The sequence below is a fragment of the Hordeum vulgare genome, chromosome 2H, assembly GCF_904849725.1.
Source record: "Hordeum vulgare subsp. vulgare chromosome 2H, MorexV3_pseudomolecules_assembly, whole genome shotgun sequence".
Taxonomy (NCBI): Eukaryota; Viridiplantae; Streptophyta; class Magnoliopsida; order Poales; family Poaceae; genus Hordeum; species Hordeum vulgare.
In genome coordinates this window covers 257,936,964-257,952,841 of record NC_058519.1, presented here as the reverse complement: position 1 = coordinate 257,952,841, position 15,878 = coordinate 257,936,964, and positions in this window count along the sequence as shown.

Below are 15,878 nucleotides of genomic sequence, written 5' to 3'. Positions count from 1 at the left end.
TTGCCAGTGGGCTAGGATTGGAGGTTCTGATCCAAGGGGGATCTTTCCCGAGACAAGGTCAAGGAAGCGCCCTCTCTGTTGGACAGAGAGGCACCAACGACGACACGCTCTTTGATGCACGTTGGACTGCCGCAACTGCACTCTGCGGGGGGGGGGGGGGGGGGGAGGCCATGCGCTTGAGCCAACTAGTATGGCTGCCACTACCTACACATCCTTGCTGCAGCTGCACCGAGCAGCATGTTGCTTTTATTGCTTCGCCACTACCTGCAAGCTCTACTGATGCTCTACAGCTCGAGAACAGAGCAACGACGGCGAGCTACACAACGCGAGCGGGGCTACATGAGGCGACGACTACAGAAGGAAGGGTTAGGCAGAAATGTAGGGGAGGTGCTTTGTCTCACCGAGGCACAGGAGAGGTGGTCACGCGACGGAGAGGCTCGCGGCGTCGATGTACTGCAGAGGAGGTCACCGGAGGGGAAGAAGACCGTTGCCGTCGTGGACGTCGAGGAAGAAGACCCTGCTCCCGATCCCTTCGAAAATGGAACGCCAATGACGATCTCTTGCTCCTGGACCAGATGGGGAAGGTGGGGAGGCTGACGCTACACCGATGTCGAGCTCGAATCAGAGCTATCCATGGCGATGGCTGCAGCTTGGGTGTTCCTGATGGCCCGAGAGGGAGAAGAGAGAGGGAGAAGAGAGATGCTAGGGTTGGAGAGGCGCAGCTGGGCTGCATATAGCCTTGGGGCTAGCGCCAGGGCCGTGTGATGGAGGGAGAGAAAGGATCGCCGGCTCTCCCTAGCGCCGTACATAGCTGACGACAGCGAGGAGGAAGAAGGGACGCGGTGGTGGGCTATACCGAATTAACCTGCTGGGCCTCCTCTCTCTCTTTCAGGTAAGAAAAGTCTTTTGCAAAGAGTAATAAAGCTGTTTTTTTAAATAATGCCAGAGTCTAAAAGAAAATGAGAAAACAGAAAATAAAAAAAATATAGTCGGGCTTGTAAAATCATGTTCCAATTTATAAAAATAAATTGGGAATTATTTAAAGAGTTCAAATAAAACCTTTTTATTTAGAATAGGCTTTGTTTTAAAATAAAAGCAAAAGAAAAAATAAAAGAAAATGGAGGGGCTGCCTCCACATTTAATAAGAAGTTTTTTTAGGAAAACAAGAACATTTTATTGGAGAGAAACATAAGCTTTTAAATCTGCCACAACATTAAAAATAGAGAGAATAGAAGGGGTTTTCCCATGGTGCAACTTGTTGATTTTTACATGCACTTGTTTCACCCACACCAAACACTTGCACATGACAATACGTTCACCCACATCAACACAACAACATCAAAATAAGAAAAAAAATGCAATGCATGAAGAATGATGCACATGAAATGATGACACAATGTCAGGTTCACCACATCTCATTAACATGGCAAGGTTGCCATACAAGGAAAAATTACAAAGGGGGGAATAATTGCATTGGGGTTGTCATAAGTCTCCCACGCTACAAGAGGATCTTGAGCTGAGATCTATGATTGGAAGAACTCCGGGTACTCAGAACGGAGGTGGTCCTCGCGTTCCCTAGTGGCTTTTTTGTCTTAATGATGTGACCATTGAACTTTGAGGAACTTGATTGACTTATTGCGGGTTTTGTGCCCAGTCTCTTCAAGTATTGCTTTCGGATGCTCATGGTAGGATAGGTCATGCTGGAGATTGATATCCTGGAGATCAACTATGCACTCTGGAGTCTTGAAGCAGCTCTGGACCTGAGAGACGTGAAACATATCACACACATTGGAAAAGTTGGATGGAAGCTCTAACTGATATGCAAGATCGCCTCTCTTGCCAACAATTTTGAAAGGACCAACAAAGCGAGGAGCGAGCTATCCTTTGATGTCGAAGCGCTGAGTGCTCTTCATGGGAGACACTTTGAGATATACAAAATCAAAGTCATGTCACGATGCTTGCTGTCGTAGTAGCTCTTTTGACGAGACTGAGCTGCTTTGAGATTATCCCGAATGACACGACACATTTCTTCTGCTTCAGCAATCACGTCATTCCCAAGAATCTAACGCTCACCAGTCTGTGACCAATTGAGAGAGGTATGATACTTCCTGCCATATAGAATATCAAATGGAGCCTTACCTGAGCTTACTTGAAAGCTCTTGTTGTATGAGAACTCGGCGATCGGTAGGCAATCTTCCCACTACATGCAAAAAAGAAATCACACAAGCTTTGAGCATATCTTCAAGGATCTGATTGACTCTCTCAACTGCCCACTTGTCTGAGGATGGAAATATGCTTCCACGATATGAAGAAATGAGCATAGGAACACAGTGCAATGAGACTATCCTTGACGTATACAACTCTGCCAGCTGAGGTGTCGAGATAGACTCTTTGACTGGTAGGAAATGAGCAACTTTGGTCCACTTGTCGATGACGACGAAGATGGCATCGTTGCCTTTCTTGGACTTCGGAAACCTAGTGACAAAATCAGAACAAGAATACTTAACAATTGCACTTGAACTAAAATTAGTAAGAATGCTTCCTGAAAACAACTGCCGACAACATCTCATTCAAAGCCACTCGTAAACCAAGTATGAGGTAGGATTGCTCCGAACAAATATATGACAGAGATTCCATCTGATATTTTCGTGGATAGGATCGCACGGGTTCTATCGTACAGTAGCCATCATGTACAAGGCAGTGCACACGACATATGAAGCGTCCCCGAGTCGTAGCAAGCTACAAGGACTCTTTAAGACACAACGAGAGCCGCTGTAAGATGACCGTGAACAAACGAATCCACTGAATGTCGAATCCCAACCTCACATCATTCATCTATTGGAAGATTGTCCTATGAGTAACTACTTGAGTTCCCTCCTAAGAACTCCCAAAATTTCTGTATATGCAATCTGGTCCACGGATACACGGAGTAGTATTTCACTCAACTCCTATACTAACCCGTCCAGTGTATCACATCTCTCAACACATAACCAGAATCTCGGAACTTCATCTATCTCAGACCCTCGTAATCACAATGATACTAGGTATGGCAGTACCCCGGATCTCTCTCCACCAGTAGTGGGGATGTGGGGGTTATTTCTCCACTACTAGTATTGAAGCAATTTCGAACATCCTCTGTCCTGAGATACTAAGAAATCTGAATGATAAAGATGTGCTCAAGAATCCCCTGGAGCTCAACTCCCTGGAATAAAATCAACACAGCAGGAGGCACCAAGACAGAACTCCGTCACATCGGTATCATATAGATTCAAAAATATCCGGGTGATCCTAATTTTTTTGAGCGAGAAGAGGAGTAGAATTAAAATCTCCGAAGTCGTGAACCTCACTAGAGCATAGAAGAGGAGAAAAAAGAAACCTACTCTCCGACATAACTAAGACTCACAATAGTTTTTGCTAGACTCGACTCGGCCAAGTTCGATCAATCAAAGGATGCTATGGTTGTAAGGCTATGATTACCAACTTGTAACGACTAATATGCGACACTTTCCTTATTTGGGGGCAAGGCCTCAAAAGGGGAAAGGGTCGCATCTAAGTGTATCGCAAGCAGGATAGCATTGCCATTACATAAATAGAGAGATGAGTATAAGATTCAGCTTACATTCGCCACATGCTAGATTACAATCCACACAAGCATTCATTATTCACACATAAGGCAGGGTTCGACTATGAACAAGACAAACGGCAAAATCATGCTAATCCCACGATCACGACCATGCGCCTCTAATCCTCGGGGTACGTCACATACAGTGTGCGACTGTCTTCGTCGAACTCCCACCTCAGCTGGCTGTCCTCGGGGATGTCTGCGTCTGGAGTACCTGTACCTGTGGGTGGATGTAGTAATCTGTGAGCCACGAGGACTCAACAATCTCATGACCTTGGTATCGAGTCTAACTAAGCTAAATAGGTGAGGCAAGGTTAAGGGTTCGAGTTCGCAACATCGTAAGCATTTATGGTGGCTCACTTATGAAGAACATAAATAAGTTATGGTGGTCTACGCAAGGCAGTTGAAGACTAGAATTATCACTAAGTGATCCTGAACGCCTACTTATGTCATTCAGAACCCCACTGTGTTCTCGATCAGAGAAGGAGCTCTAAAAGAAACAGTCACGGTTACGCACACAAGTTGGCAAGTTTTATTTAAGTAACTTCAAGTTATCTAGGACTGGATGTTAACAAAATATCCATGTTTGCCACATAACCACGGGCACGGCTTTCCGAAAGATTAAACCCTGTAGGGGTGCTCTAACTAGTCCATCTCAGATTACCACATGCCGCATAGTAATCCTCAACCACGAAACTCGCGGTTTCGTAGGATTCCTTAGAGGAAAACCTCAACTCTGAGAAGACCCAAAGTATCACCGGAATCCCAATGCGCAAGATATATTGCTAAGGTAAGACAAGTCCAGCAAGACCTCCTGACGTGTTGACGATCCTGATAGGAGCCGCGTATCTCGTTCTCAGGACACGACGGATGAGCAGTACGTATAGTGGAAGGATAGAAATCCGGCGAGTTGCCCCGGGTGGCCCCCGCAAGTGGCTCTAGTTTAGACAAACACTCATGAGGAGCACTGGCCGAGGTTGTTGATTAAATCCTCGGGGTAGCTATTCCCTATCCTTTTTATTATTAAGTGGTTAGCAGATTAACACTAAAGTTGGGTATTGCCACACCAGCCTTAACACTAGACGATTTGTCAAGGGGGTCCCCATAACAACCCCGAACATGTTAGGAGTGCTCAGTTATGGAATAAAACACCGGTAGCCGAAACTAAGGTGGCAACAACGGAACAAATCACCCGGCGAAAGGCTAGGCCCTCCGCTATTTACCAAGTATATAGGTGCATTAATTAGATAGCAAGTAAATAGGATGATATGAAATGCCATGTTGTCACATGGACCAGCTGGCACGTGCAACTAGCAACGCTAATAAATTAGTGGTGAGCAAGCCTAACTTTGCCAAACAATATTTGCTAGGAGGGGAGGTGTTTGAGGTTTCATGGCTATGTTCGATGGCCTATATATCATGTGGTAGGCAACGGAGATGTAACGATAGAAACGAATCACTAAGGATAACAAAGCTAGAAACGGTGTCAAGGTCACGATCATTTTGCGTGTGATTTCTTTAGAGTGGAACTATTCTTGATCTTCGTGCACGAACTCACCGGACTCCTTGAACTCATTTCCGGCCCTAGTAGCTACCCAAAAATAAATAAACAACAAATAAACACCAGAAAATGATGATGCATGCACAACCTCTAAACATGCACACAAACCACCCTACACAAATAAAAACTATTGCCACCTCACCACAAGTATACTTTCTACATAAATGCTCAAATTCAAATTCCAGTACCACCATTGGATTCCTTGGGATTTTCTACCCCAAATCCATATATCATACTGCCATGTTTGCATGCAGAAAAGCACCACAAATAGTAAAAGAAAAGTACACATGATCAAACTACCTATAGTCAAGAACATGAGCTGTTCTTGAGCCTGCCCTATTTAGCATATCCCAGAATAGGCAGTTCCATTTTAGGAACATTCCAGATTTGGAAATTCATCAAACAAATAAAAAAAATCACACATACATCTACATGGGAGGGTCCCACTGGTCATACTCACCAGGGTCCCTAGTGCATTACAGGTGGGCCCTGGACCCACTGTCATTGGCACTCTCAGCAACACATAGTGTTAAAATAAAATGGGGAGAAAGGGGAATCGAACCGTGCACCTCCTTCTCACACACACAACCAACCACCACTTGGCTAGGCTCGCGTAGCTGCTCTACTAGGGGAAGAAAACCTCCGAATCTGTCAACTCTATGATGCTAGAGAGGGAAAATCCCATCAGAGAAGAAAAAGGGGCGCGCTGGTGATCGAACCCAGGTCGCAGCACTACGCGGCTGGCTCTATTGCTAGTGGGCTTGGAAGGGAGGTTATGATCTGAGGGGGATCTCTCACGAGACAAAGTCAAGGAAGCGCCCTCTCTGTTTGACAGAGAGGCACCCGACACGACGCGCTCTTCGTGCATGCTGGCCTGCCACAACTACACTACCGGGAGGGGGGGACGCCATGCGCTTGAGCCAACTGCTACGGCTGCCACTACCTACGCAGCCTTGCAGTAGCTGCAACAAGATGCATGCTGTTGTTGCTTCTTCAGCACTACCTGCATGCGCTACTGCCGCTCTACAACTTGAGAACAGAGCAATGATGACGAGCTACACGGCGCGATGGCTGCATAAGGAATTGGTAGGCGGAGATGTAAGGGAGGTGCTTCGGCTCACCTAGGCAGAGGAGAGGTGGACGCGCGATGGAGGGGCTCGCTGTGTCGATCTGCTGCACAAGATGTCACCGGAGGGGAAGAAGACCGCTGCTATCATGGACGTCGACGAAGAATACCCTGCTCCCGATCCCATCGAAAATGGAACACCGCCGACGATCTATTGCTCCTAGACCAGACAGGGAAGGTGGGGAAGCCAACGCTACGCCGACGTCGAGTTTGAACCGGAGGTGCCATGGCGATGGCTGCACGTGTGGGTGTTCCTGACGGCGCGAGAGGGAGAAGAGAGGGGGAGAAGAGAGAGGCTAGGGTTGGAGAGGCACAGTTGGGCTACATATAGCCTCGGGGCTAGCGCCAGGGCCGTCTGATGGAGGAAGAGAATGGATCGGTGGCTCTCCCTAGTGCCGTACGTAGCTGACGACAGCGAGGAGGAAGAAGGGACGCGGAGGTGGGTTGGACCGAACTAACCTGCTAAGCCTCCTCTCTCTCTCTCTCACGTAAGAAAAGTCTTTTGCAAAGAATAATAAAGCTAGTTTTTGAAATAATGCTAGAGTCTAAAAGAAAATGAGAAAACAGAAAATAAAAAAATATAGTTGGGCTTGTATTATAATGCTCCAATTTATAAAAATAAATTGGGTATTATTTAAAGAGTTCAATTAAAACATTTTTATTTAGAATAGGCTCTGTTTTAAAATATAATCAAAATAAAAAAAATAAAAGAAAACATTGGGGCTGCCTCCACATTTAATAAGAAGATTTTCATGAAAGGAAGAACATTTTTATTGGAGAAATACGAAAGCTTTTAAATCTGCCAGAACATTAAAAATAGAGAGAAGAGAAGGTGTTTTCGCATGGTGTAACTTGTGGATTTTTACATGCACTTGTTGCACCCACACCTAAGACTTGTACATCACAATAGGTTCACCCACATCAACACAACAACAACAAAAGAACAAAAAAAATGCAATGCATGAAGAAGGATGCACATGAGATGATGACACAATGTCAGGCTTACCACATCTCATTAACATGCCAAGGTTGACATACAAGGAAAGGTTACAAAGGGGGGAAGAATTGCATTCGGGTTGTCACAGCAAGTTCTCCCAACAATACTAACATAGTTGAATCATATATAAATCCCTCACGTGCGACAAAGAGTTCACTCCAAAGTCACAAATAGCGGAGGACAAATGAAGAAATGATTGTAGGGTACGAAACCACCACAAAGTTATCTTTTCCAATCAATCTTATGAGCTATCCCTATTATTGTCACGAACAGCCCGAGAGTTCATACTAAAATAACACCTTAAGATACACATCAACCAAAACCCTAATGTCACCGAGATACTCCAATGTCACCACAAGTACCCATGGGCTTGATTATACAATATCCATCACACAATTTCAGATTTATCATGTTCAATCCAACACAAAGAACTTCAAAGAGTGCCCCAAAGTTTCTACCGGAGAGTCAAGATGACAACATGTGCCAACCCCTATGCATAGATTCCAAAGGTCATGGAACCCGCAAGTTGACCACTAAAACATACATCAAGTGGATCAATAGAACACCCCATTGTCACCATGGATATCCCATCGCAAGACATACATCAAGTGTTCTCAAATCCTTATAGGCTCAATCCAATAAGAAAAGTTCAAAGGGAAAACCCAATTCATCAGAAGAAGATAGAGAGGGGAAAACTCCATATGATGCATCTATATTAATAAAGCTTGCGATACATCAAGATTGTGCCATCTCAAGAACACGAGAGAGAGAGAGAGAGATCAAACACATAGCTACTGGTACATACCCTCAGCCCTGAGGGTGAATTACTCCCTCCTCGTCATGGAGACCGCCATGATGAAGATGGCCTCCGGTGATGGTTCCCCCCTCGGCAGGGTGCCCGATTGGTTTTTCGTGGCTATGTAGGCTTTCGGTGGCGGAACTCCTGATCTAGGTTTCTTTCTTGAGGTTTCTTGATTTATAGGAATTTTTGGCATCGTTCTCACGTCAAGCCACCCCTTGGCTTATGGCCAGGTGGTGGACCCCCTCCGATTGATTCTTTCGCCAGTACTTTTTGAAAGTGCTTATATCGACTAGAGGGGGGGGGGTGAATAGGTGATTTTTATAATTTCATCACTTAGGAAATTCCTTTTGAGGAAATTCCTCACCGATGAATAACTTGCAGCGGAAACAACAAAGGATCAGAAGTGCAAAGTATTAGAACAATAGTTTTCTCGATGAGCATTATGAAAAACAGTTTGCACAGTACGCACGCACAGAGTAAGCAGGTGAGGATTAACGGGTGTGAATAATCTGAGGTTGGGGAAATTCAGAGAAAGTCTTCAGGAAATTCTTCAAACAGAGACAATGAAAGTCTTCAACATACAATATTGAGGAATTGAAAGAGTTGAAGAAATAGAACCCATATCATAGTGAAGACAGTTGTTGATGACTCAGTTCCAATTACTGTGACAGTCGTGCGTCTGGTTTGGAGCGGCTTGGTATTGAAACCAAAGGACACATAGTCCCTATCGTATTCTCCTTGAGCTAAGGACACACAGTCCTCACTCAACACTCGTGGTAAGTCTTCAGGGCAGACTTCCAAACCCTCACAAACTCGGTCACCTGGCGTTCCACAATTGACTACTGGATTGCTCTAGACCATGACGCCTAACCGTCTGGAGGATGCACAATCCTCAAAGGTAAAAGGCTTCAGTTCCACACAGGAACACATTCTTCAGTGATGCTCAATTACTTGTTTTTTGGTTTGTGGTTTGGTGTTTGGGGTATTTCCTTGCTGATGATTTACTCTCGAAGACTCTGAGGAATTTGGCTTGCTCTAAATGACAAGTGTCGGTTTCTTGTGGAGTAGCCAACCAGCTAATGGTTGTGGGGGTGGCTATTTATATCCTGGGAGCATCCCGACAAGATTTGACATAAATGCCCTTAAATATTATGACTGTTGGTGTGGATAAGATCGGTGAGGTGGCGTGAATCAGAGAAATGGTCGGGACCCTCAACTGTGAGAGTCCTCATGTCTCTCATATTCCTCACTTGAGGCTTTTGTAGGATTAGGCTTGGGTTGAGCATCATGAGGAAATTCATTCCATAGTGTTACCCCGACCCCCTTTAAAAGTACGGTGTTTCTATGACTCAAGAGTGAAGAAAATAAAACAGAAAGAATAAATCTTCATGCTTCAAATCCTTCGGATTGTTTTTCTTCAGGACACACCGAATTCCTCTTCTTCAGTATCTTCATGAGGAATATCAATTTTATCGCAATTTCTTCGCAATCAAAGTCTTCAGCATAAGACAAATTTCTTCATCCCAAGATATACATTTTTAAGGGTCAATATTCATTGTATAACTCAAAGTCCCCAACGACTTATAGATCTCGTGTACACTCATAAACACATTAAATACTTAACCTATAAGTCTTCAAACCGCCAAAATCACTAAGTGTACTAGATGCACTTACAATATCCCCCTTTTTGGTGGGTGATGACAATTAGGTTAAGTTTTCAACGGGGATAAAGATATGAAGTGTAAATACTCAGTTCAGGAATTTGAAAACAAGATACTGAGAGACTCCCCCTCAAGATGTGCATACTTTGAGGAAGTTACTTTTCACAGCAGATGCACATTGATGATTTATATCATGGAGATCTCCCCCTGTATCTTGTAATCATGCATACATTTGACATATAAAATGAGGAATTTGAAAATGCATCTCACGAATTTCAGCATGCGTGCATTAATATAATGAGGAATAAGCATGCGAAGAAAAACATTCAAAAGCGTGAGAGTACAATCGAGCTTAAGTTACAACTCATTACATAAAACACTTCAGAAGAACCAAGAGTTTGTAACTTAATAAAGTTCATAAGCCCCAAAATATATCCCGCATGAAGATTAACTCAGATTCCCCCCTCTGTCATCAAGTGTTGAAAAGGGACAAAATTGAGGACTAACACCCCATGAAGACTTCCACTTCTTGGCTGATGAAGAGGCGTGAGGATTCTTGGCGACGGGCTTCTTCCTTGGTCCAGTAGTAGTGTCTTTTGTTTCTTCATCAGACTCTGCAGTGCGGAATGAAGAAAAAGAACTGTCCGCAAGGTCTGGAACTGGTATTGGCTTGAATTTCTTCTTGGGAGGCCACAACCAGTCGAAGTCCTGAGTAAACTCCAATTCATCAAGTTCTTCTTGAGTCTTCTAATGAGCCAAGGTGGCCCAGGTACGATCAAACACGTCATGAAGAGAGTAGTGATTTTTCTTCACTTCATTCTGACTAGCGTTGAGGGTTTTCACAATGGCACAGAATTGACGTTTTACCCATTTGTGATTGTGATCGGCCTTCTGATGAACACTCAGGAGAAGCTCTCTGTTATTCACCACTCATGGGGAAACATGGCTTGGTGGATGTTGGGTAGCAGTGTCATCATATGAAGAATATGACTGTGCTTCACAGAACTGGCCATCAAGGGGCATTTTTCCTTCATCAATGAAAGATTTTCCTTTGCCTTCAACTGGCTCATAAGTTTTCTTGATGACTCTGACAGGCCGTAGATACCCAATGTGGTTAGGAAAATCAGTAAGCTCGTTGATGCCTGACCTGCTTTTGATGAATCTCATGATCCAAGGAGCATAAATCTTCATGTCAAAGGGAGACACAACATTATCAGCCAGAGTCCTCAGGAAATAGTCGTGAAGGTTTATTGATATGCCATGGATGATGTTGAAGAGGATATTCTTCATGATGCCTACAACATCTTCTTCATCATCATGGCCTTTGATTGGAGTGATGACATTGCACATGATCTTGTAGACAGTTCCTAGTTCATTCTTGAAGTCTTGAACAAGAAATGTAGTTCTTGGAGGTTGATCCTTGGCCAAAGGTTTCATGAGGACTTCCATCAGTATGTTGGGCAACTCCCCTTCATCATACATCAGCACGACATTTTCCGATGGAATTGAGACAGAAAGCGCACGAAGCAATTCAGTGGCTGGTGCTTTGTAATGTGTGTGCTGAGTCATCTAGTCCAATACCCAAGTGTTGACATCTTTCGGGTCTCCAGAGAAATGCAAAGTAGCGTAAAACTAAAGAATTATGTCACTGTTCCAGTCACCTATGTTAGTACAGAGAGGCAACAATCCAGCTTCATGAAGACCATTGAGGACTGGAACGAAGCAAGAAATTTCTTCCATGTCAACATGAGGAATATGCTTGTGTTGAAATATTTTGTTCCTCCCACAGAGCACAGAGGCAGAGTAGTTGAGCTGAGTCCTTGTATATAATTTCCAATGCCTGATGCGAAGATTATCATATGGATTTGCACTAGTGAAGTACATCCGTTCTTCATAGTAAGCTTCCTTTTGAAACTTTGGCTTCCTTGACAAAGGATGATGTTGCCGCAGTTGAAGATTATGCTGCTGTTCTTGAAGAGGGGCTACTATCATTGCTATTTCTGTGTTGACCACAACAATATCAGTTTTGGTGTTAGGTGCTGGAGCATTTTCTTCATTTTGACCTTTTTCCTCAGGTGGAGGATTTTCCTCAGCTTGAGGAATTTGCTTGGTGGAGGAGGCAAAATCTCCAGCTCATGCAGCTGATCCTTGAGTAGATTCATCACATATGGTCTTCCCATTAGATCCATTGAGTAATTCTTTTGCAGCAGGGGTAGGAGGGACTTGGGTTGTATCATCCGAGAACTAATCATGGAAAATAGGAGTGGTGCAATCAAAATCATCAGATGTCTTTTGAGGAATGGAGGACTGAGGAATATCACCAATTTGTATTTACTCATCCAGGATTTCTTCAGATTCAACATCTTTCATTTCCTCATCTTCTTCAGGAATGACATAGTCAATTCCGAAGGGAACAAGTGCATAGGGTGGAGCTACATTCAGAGGTGTAGCATCCACTGGGCAGTTCAAGACTCTGTCTGAGTGACCTTTGGGCGCTTGGCCTGTGATGATTCTGAGGTCATTGAAGCTTTTCATTTCTTTGCTTCTTTCTCTTCAGCCTTGGTCTTCTTCACGTCTGATGCAGACGGAACCATCTTATTCTCTTTTGAGGGTTGAGGTGAAGGAATTCTTTCTTCAGGAGGTGGTGTAGTCCCAGTCCTGGCAGTTTCCTCAGCTGAAGCATTTTCTTTAGCTGGCGCATTTTCATCAGCTGGAGCAGATTCATCAGCTGGAGTATCCTGATGCATTTCCTCAGTAATAGGTTCACGAGCTTCATCTTCTTTGGTCAGCTTAATCGAATAGCTGGAGGCAGGTAGCTTTTGCTTCACAGGAGGAGCAACCTTCTTGTTGTATTCATCAACTGCATCAATTGCAAACTTGATGAAACTTACCTTGAGACTTTGACGATCAGATAGATTTGTGTACTTGTCAGTCAAAGTCTTCAGTTCATCCTGGGTGGACACAAGAGCTTCAGGCGTCAGATTGAGGAGATTCTGCCTGAGGAATTTCTCCTTCTTCAGTTTCGTAGCCTTTGCTTGCTTGGCTTGCTGCTCTTTCCATTTTGACTCATTGATGAATGTGGCAACCATGTGGCTGAGACCAAGGGGAAGCTATAAATCATCAATGGGAGTGGTTGGGTCTTCATACCAGACATTGATGAAATCCAGCAGAACCTTGGGGTCCATGGCAAGAGGAATAGAGCTGCCTGAGGCATGTGCAACTCGTTCCTGCTTGTTTCTGATGATTGCTTGAAGAGTTTCGTCATTGAATTCTTCACTCCCTTCTGATGCAGAGGGGATGTTGATGACTTTGCTTGGGCTGGGTCTGATTCCTCTTCCAACATTTATTTTAGTCTTCAGAAGTGTTGGTGAAGACTTTGTCACAGAGCTCGTGACAGATGGCACAGAAGAGCTAGAATGAGCAGGCTGATGCTTGACAATCTGCTTTTGTTCAGGCATTGAGGCATGTGTTGCTGTTGAAGGTTTTGGCACTGGTGCAGCCTTCTGAGGCAATTGCTCTTTAGGTACTGAGGCCTTGGCTTTCTTTGGCACAATCATCATTTGAGGAATGGCTGTACCAGAAGCTTCGGCAGCAGAAGAGGTGGCTGGAGTGGCAGCAGCAGATTCCTCATTGAATTTCTTCACTGCAGCTTCTACTTTCTTCTGAAGTTTAGTCAAGTGTTTGTCTTTCTCCTCAGGGGAATCCTCAACTGTTTTGATGCCTGAGGGATGTGCAACCTATTGGGAATCCTCAACTGTTTTGATGCCTGAGGGATGTGCAACCTATTGATTACCAAGAGGAGGCCTCTTTCAAGGTGGTTTGAGGGCGAATTTCTTCGCATACTTTGGAGTGAAATAGCGATATTCCTTCCACTCCTTGGTCCACCTGCATTCTATTTTTTGAAGCCTAATTTTCCGCTTCGGCATGGGTTCTTTTCCATGTATTTCCTCAGCTGGCATGCAGTAATCAGCGTATATATCCTCAGGGATATCAACTGCAGTGTTCTGTTCAAGTTTCTTTCCACCCTTTTGCTTTCTGTCATCTTCCATTTTCTTCAACTAATGCTTTTGCTGAGGAATTTGTACTCTTGAAGATTCTGATGACCCTCGCAAAGTTTCTTCGAGGAACGCTGCAAATGAGTTAAGTTGATGAGAACCTAGAGATTCATCAGCTAACATTTTGTACCTCTGAACAGAGTATGGGCGTGAGGAATTTGGAGAGGTCATATGCGTTCTCAGATTTGAAGAAATTAAAATTTTAGAAGTTGAGGAACTTGACCAGTGGGTTGAGGAATTTGACTAAGCATTATGATCTTGGGTTCGAGAGTTGTGCAGATTTGAGAATTTACACAATTGAGAAATCACATATAGATTTTAGTGGCTTAGTGAAATTCATCAAGTGTTTGAGGAATTGAGTGTGCGAAGCTGACAACCATTAAGGAAAAACAGATTTTTCGAATCTAAGGTGAAATAGTAGATCAATAGGGGCAGTAAAATAAGATTTTAATTATCCTGAGTGAAGAACACGAAGAATAGAAGCAGTAAAGTGAGAAGCTCTTTGGTTCAGGTCTGTTGCACCGTAACTTGGCGTCAGAAGACACCTACAGTGGCGGCGGATGAAGATATTCCGATTCCGGCGTGAGTTCGACAACCGCGAGGTCGAGGCAGTGAAGCTGTTGCTCACCGGCGACGAGATTGCTAGCGGTGGCACTAGGTTTGAGCTCGAGCGGAGAGATGAAGAGAGGTCGAAGTATTTTAACTAAGGGGTTAAGGACCTATTTATAGCTCAGGTCGAAAACTGTTCGAGTGAATCTTTAGGACCGAACTTCCCTTTGTTGTTCATCTCTGCACGACACATCTAGCCCACGATAGAAGCGGTGGAGATCGTGCTTGCGCTAGTGTGGGAAGTGTGTTCAGTTACTCTGTAACGTTGTCAAATTTATTTTTGGAGATTTAAGAATTTCGTTGCAAAATCCTCAGCTGACAAGGACACAGTGAGGATTTTGAAAAAAGTTCCAAGTAGAACGCATATGAAGAATTGAATAGACTGGGTTGAGTATAGCATAGAGGGGAGTAGGGTCCGATCACATTCACTTAGATGAAATATCAAATTGAAGAAATAACTATAAGTGAATGCCGTCGAGGACTTTGGAATCACAGTATATATATATATATATATATATATATATATATATATATATAAGCAAATGAAAATCATCAAGTGTTTTTAAGATTTTGAAAAACTTGAGGATTTTGTGACAAAGTGTGAGGTTGATGAATTTCAACTTTGAAGAAAAACAGCTTGAAGGTTTTCAAAGTTGGGTGGTGGCGTGACCCACCGTATAAGAATGATGATTTTAGGTGCCGCGTACAATTGTCGTAGGGCCCTGAGAACAAGATTCTTCATTAATTTCCTCATTGATTGAAGAAAATCAATTCTTCGTCTGTTCCACATCTAAGTCATCAATTTTGCATAAGTATTAAGATGTGTGCATGTTTTCACAAAACATTTGAAGACTCTAAGATATTTAGCTCACAACTCAACTTGAAAAACCTTTTCTCATCCAAGGGCTTAGTGAAAATATCTGCTAGTTGATCGTCAGTCTTCACATGGTCGATGATGTTATTGCCCTTGAGGACATGGTCCCGAAGAAAATGATGACGAATCTGTATGTGCTTAGTCTTCGAGTGTTGTACCGGGTTGTGTGCAATCTTGATTGCACTCTCATTGTCGAAGTAGAGAGGCACATTCTTCATGTTGATGCCTTAGTCCTTGAGGGTTTGCTTCATCCATAACAATTGAGCACAACAGGATCCAACAACAATGTACTCAGCTTCGGCAGTGGAGACAGTAACATAGTTCTGCTTCTTTGAGGACCAGCAGACTAATGATCTTTCGAGGAAAGGACAAGTACCAAAAGTTGACTTGCGATCCACACGGTCACCAGAATAGTCAGAATCAGAATATCCCACGAGATGAAGATTTGAGCCCTTGGGGTACCATAATCCTAGTGTTGGTGTGTGAGCTAAGTATCGAAGAATATGCTTCACAGCCTTATGGTGTGATTCCTTCGGTTTTGCTTGAAAACAAGCACACATGCAAACACTAA